Source organism: Juglans microcarpa x Juglans regia, chromosome 3S (assembly GCF_004785595.1).
Source record: "Juglans microcarpa x Juglans regia isolate MS1-56 chromosome 3S, Jm3101_v1.0, whole genome shotgun sequence".
Classification (NCBI taxonomy): domain Eukaryota; kingdom Viridiplantae; phylum Streptophyta; class Magnoliopsida; order Fagales; family Juglandaceae; genus Juglans; species Juglans microcarpa x Juglans regia.
In genome coordinates, this window is record NC_054599.1 from 19,289,969 (window position 1) to 19,295,968 (window position 6,000).

The window sequence follows — 6,000 nt, forward strand, 5'->3', positions numbered from 1 at the left end:
TTTCCTCCTAAATCAGTACCTCCAGTTTTACCAGTTTCCGGTTAGACAATGCAATCCACATACACAAACTTTCAAACACACACACACACACACAAACACACACAGACACACATACAAATTCAAAAGAGTTAATCTATATACACAAACTATCAAACACACAGACAGACATATACATATACACAAACACATAAATTCAAAAAAGTTAATCCATATACACAAAGTGTCAAAAACACACACTGACACACACACACAAAGACTGAGACATATACATATACCCAAACACACACAAACACTAGCCATTAGCAACTTGCGGACTCAAGTTCACACATATTAAGAGGGGGGAAATAACATTAATAATGGTAGATCATTAGCACAAAAGCTTTCCAACCTAAATAAACTGCATCAACAATGACAATTAACTTGAAGCAACAAGATTAAGCACTTCAAAAAACTAATCTACAAAAACAATCAACCCAATGGTTTCCCATATATATGATACTAATACTTCGATCAAAACATCAAGGAACAATATTTGAAATAAAAAGAAGATTAAAAATATTATAAATGGCACAAACCGAACACTAACTTGAGAGAGGGGCAGCGTAGCGTTGAAAACTTGAGAGAGGGGCCGACGACGAGATATACGACGGAGACTCAGAGAGTGAGGCAAAGAGACAGAGACGAGACTCAAAAGGGCAGAGACTGAGAGGTAGAGTTGCATAGAGGCGGAGAGTGAGGAAGAGAGGGGCGCCGACGGAGGGACTAGAGGATGCAATGGAGGCTGTTACGTGCGGCACAGTTCCACTTAACAGAGGCTTTGGAGGGGCTGGGCTGCTGGTCCCTGAAGGGGGGCGCTGCGCTAGGGTTTCTGAGCGAGGGGGTGGGAAACTGAAATGTATTCTTAAGTTTGAAAGTAAAGTGATTTCTGAGGGAGGGGGGTTTGGGGGGAAAGGAATCTGAGGGGTTTGGGAGAAACGACACTATTTCTTATAGTGATTTAATACCATATAATACTCTCTATATATATATAGTTATATATATTTTGTTATACTGATTTAACCTATTAAAAAAAATTGTTATAGACTTATAGTGATTTATATAGTGATTTACTGATTTATATGTAATACTAATGTATATTAGTATAGTATTAGTTATAGTGATTTAATATAATTATATTAGTATTAGTTATATATTAGTGAAGCTATATAATATAGTCTATAGTATTAGTTAAATACTAGTGTAGCTATTAAGATGTTAGACTATATAATAGTATTCATATTAGACTATTAGTATTAGTATATATATTAGTTATAACTATATAATATATTAGACTATATAATAATATTAATATTATACTATTAGTATAGTTATATATTAGTATTAGTTATAAACTTATAGTGATTTAGTATAATTATATTAGTATAACTATAACTATAGTCTATATTAGACTATTATTATTAGAATAACTATATCTTAGTATTAGTTATAGCTATATAATATAGTAGACTATATAATAGTGTTAATATTAGACTATTAGTATAGCTATTAGCTATATATTAGTATTAGTTATAGTGATTTAGTATAACTATATTATTATAATTATAACTATAGTCTATGTTAGACTATTAGTATTAGAATAACTATATGTTAGTATTAGTTATAGTAATTTAGTATAACTATATTAGTATAAGTTATGACTATAGTCTATATTAGACTATTATTAACTATAGTCTATATAGGCTATTATTATTAGAATAACTATATCATTATTTTATATGTGATTATTTAGTAAAGTGATTTATATACTAATAGTAATAGTAATATAGTATTAGACTTAAAGTATATTACTAATAGTAATATAGTATTAGACTATTAGTATTATGTCATAAAATGTAATAATATTGAGAATTTATTAGGCCATCAAAATTTAGTAATAATATCTGAGTGATTTTCTTTCTTTTTTGGTTCTTACTTATTATGATAAAATGTTATTAATAATTTAATATATATATATATATTATGTTTAAAGTATATTATCAATTAAATTTTCATCTTTAAGATTAAACTTTTATTTTATAAATTATAATAACATTATCTTATATATAATTATATTAATAAAATATGATCAAAAAAATTACAAATATTCATATTTATGATTAACATTTTATGTTATAATTTAATAAATTATAATATGAAATTATTTCATATATTATATATAAAACTTATATATATAATATTAATTTTTTTTCCCAACCGGGCCAGTTCGGTCCGGTCTGGCCGGTTTTCTGGTTACAAGAACCTATCCCAGACTGGACCGGTTCAAAACCAAGCCAACCGATTTTTCAATTTTTCGATTTAAATTTACACCCCTGTCGACTGAACTAAAAACCAAGGTTTGGACTACCAATTATTTAGGAACAAAGATTGATTAAACACCTTATCCCGTGACTAGGAAATGCAATGGAAATGCAATCATCAATGTCAACATTTGAAATACAAATATTGTAGTTAGACTTGCAGTGTTTGAGGATTAATTCTTTTTTGATCTACACATGGGCATTTGACTTAAATACCAAATAGCTAGAAACATGGTTCGAGAAACTTCATCCAACAACTCATTTACCGGTATATTTATTTATTAGATCACTAGTTTATATATATTATAGGAAAATGTTAATTAGAATATCACTAATATCTTGATTTTTGTATGCTATATTATATGTCAGTTCATATATAGATTACTTCGAAAGTGACACTCATATAAATTTAAAAGATAATGAGACTGCTACTCCTTTGAAAAACCGATCACAAATAGATTCAAATAACACTAGTCTAATGACACTAGTCTCTCTCCTCATAAAAGGAGGGCAAAAAAGGACCCCTCAGCAGTGTGAGACCATTTCACTAAAATAGATTAATATCATTTAAATGGCACAAAAGCAAAGTGTAATTATTGTCACAAGATTTACTCTTATCATCCCAAAAGATGGTAAATCAAGTATGTTGTAGCATCTTGATACTTATAAGTAACATCCTCATAGAATTAGACTTACGGATCAAAAGATTATGAGTCGTGAGGGGGCTCTTGAGGGAATTGCAGATAGTGATGTCAATAACTTGGCAAATGCATATAAGTTTGATTGAAAAATGTACGAATGACAATTGCTAAAATGATAATTTGTGATGAGCTTCCATTTAGGATAGTAGAAGCTCAAGGATTTAAAAATGTATGTAAATTACTTGAACCAAGATTCCAAGTGCCATCTCGAACTACTACAGTGATACACTGCATTAAACTATTTAAAATGGAGAATGAGAAGTTAAGGAAAATATTTAAGATGGTTGGGTGGATTAGTTTAAACACTGATACTTAGATGTCGATTCAAAACTTAAATTATATGTGTCTTACTACACATTTTATCGATTGTGAATGGAAACTACACAAAAAAATTCTAAACTTTTGTATGATCCCTAATCACAAAGGAGAAACTATTAGAAAATATGTAGATTCATGCCTACAAGATTGGGGTATTGACAAGATCTTTACTGTTACAGTTGACAATGCTTCCTCAAATGATGTTGTCATTGAGTATTTGAGGAAGTTCGTAGAAGGTAATTTGTTGGCTTCCTCAAATGATGTTGTCATCAAGTATTTGAGGAAGTTCGTAGGAGGTAATTTGTTGGAAGGGAAGTATATTCACATCAGGTGTTGTGCCAATATCATAAATCTCATTGTGAATGATGGGCTAAAAGATTATGATGATTCAATCACAAGGGTGCGCAATGCGGTTAGGTATGTTAGATCATCCCCTGCAAGAATGGATAAATTTAAAAAGTGTATAGATAAGGAGAAAATTGGTTGCACAAAATTAGTATGCCTTTATGTTTCTACAAAATGGAATTTGATTTATCTAATGCTAGAAGTTGCAGAAACATTTAAGAAATCATTTTTGGGATTGGAGAAAGACGATGATTCTTTTTTTTTTATTATTGTCGTAGTGTGAACTTGAGCCCCTAAACTCTAGTGATTGGGAGAGAGTTAGAGTATTGATAAAAATTTTAAAGATTTTTTATAATGTTACTGTGAGACTTTTTGACTCTTTGTATGTCACATCTAATGCATATTTCCAAGAGTTTTGTGGCATCTTTACATTTGTAAAAAATGAGTTAAAGTAAGGATGCAATGTTGAAATGTATGGCGGCAAATATGAAGATTAAGTATGACAAATATTGAGGATCAATCGAAAAAACTAACTTGATGATATTTATTTCTATTGATCATGATCCAAGATGCAAGATGCAAATTTAGTCTTTTGCATTTTTTATTCAAAAAAATATATGGTGGTAATTTAGTCAAAGAAATGATTGCAAAAGTGAAATAATTGATGATTGACATTTACGGAGAGTATAATGTTGTGTATGTGAGTTTAAGTGGAGTTTCCTATTCTGAGTCTCATTCCCCAGTTAATCCTAGTATAATTGATTCTGATTCTCAACAGAGTTTTTGGGTTGAGTATGAGTAAGAAATTATTAAATCTAATTTGATTAACAAATAGGAGATCGATCAGTACTTGGAACATGGTTGTGAGGCACGAGATCCAAATTTTGATATTTTAGATTGATGGAAGATCAATGAAATAAAGTATCCTATTTTGGCAAGAGTTGCATAGGATGTTATGGCCATTCCCGTTTCTATTATTTCTTCTGCGTCAGCCTTCAGTGCAGAAGATCATGTGCTTGACCCATTTCGTAATTCACTATTTCCAAGAACAGTTGAAGCACTCGTTTGTACACAAAATTGGTTTAAGGATCCAATATCCATTGATCTTCATGCCTCATTGGATAATATTGAAAGTTTTGAGGCAGAATTGGGTAATGAACTTATTTCTTATTTACATATTTATTAAACTTTTTCATAATGTTTATTTTTATATCATTTAATAATCATCATGTGTTTTTTTAGAGTTTGATCCAAAATCAAGTTTTATTTATATTGATGAAGAGTAACTCAAGGCTTATGGTCTGCATAATGGTATGCTTTTCATTTTCACTCATTTGTTAGAGAAACTAAACCACTTTGTGTTGATTTGAATTATTTGATGTGCTATTATTGATTTGGTGTTGACTTTTTCATAATGACAGATATGCAGGAAGAGACGAGAAGTTGCTATAATTTGATCGTTGGATGCTCTTTAGTTATCTATCAGTTTATGTTAAAAAAAAAAAAAAAAAAGGAAGGACCCAACCCGTAGGCACGAATCGGGTTGGCGCGCAAACAGGGTTGAATCGGGTCCTGGTTGCCATTGGGTTGCAGGCCTACTATGCACATTTTGGGAACATAATATATATATTAAATAAGGTAAATTATAAATAAATTAATAATATACAATTAAGTATATAGGATATAACTAACATGTAATAAATATAATATATACATATATAAAATATATTACGAGCTTCAAAACAAGAACAAACGAGTCAAGTCGAGCTTATATGAGTTTTGTTCACGAGCTTAAACCGATTCGAGCCGAGTTTATACGAGTATTGCTCATTTAATATTCAAACATATATTCATGTTTACGAACATCTCATTTATTAAATGAATTGAGTTCAAACTGAGTATACACGAGCCAAGTTCAAACTGCGAGCTGGTTTGTTCATTTGCAACCCTATGCATGGTTGTGCTTGCTACCTATGTCTATGAGATGAGAAAGTGCAACCTACATCTAAATTAAGAGATTAAGTAAAGGAAATAATCTAACTACAAATGAATTACACAAAGGTAATCCTACAAACTGATGTGACATAATGTAATTTGTCAGATTATAAAGTTATTTTTATTATAAAGTAAATCTAACGGACTACATAAAATCATGTCAGTTTATGAAATTTACTCATTAAGTAATAACTTTGATAATTTAGTGATGACTTTGGAAGTGCACCAAGTCTCCATCAAAAAGTTAGGAGCAAAAGGGCAAAAAAAAAAAAAAATTCCGGGTA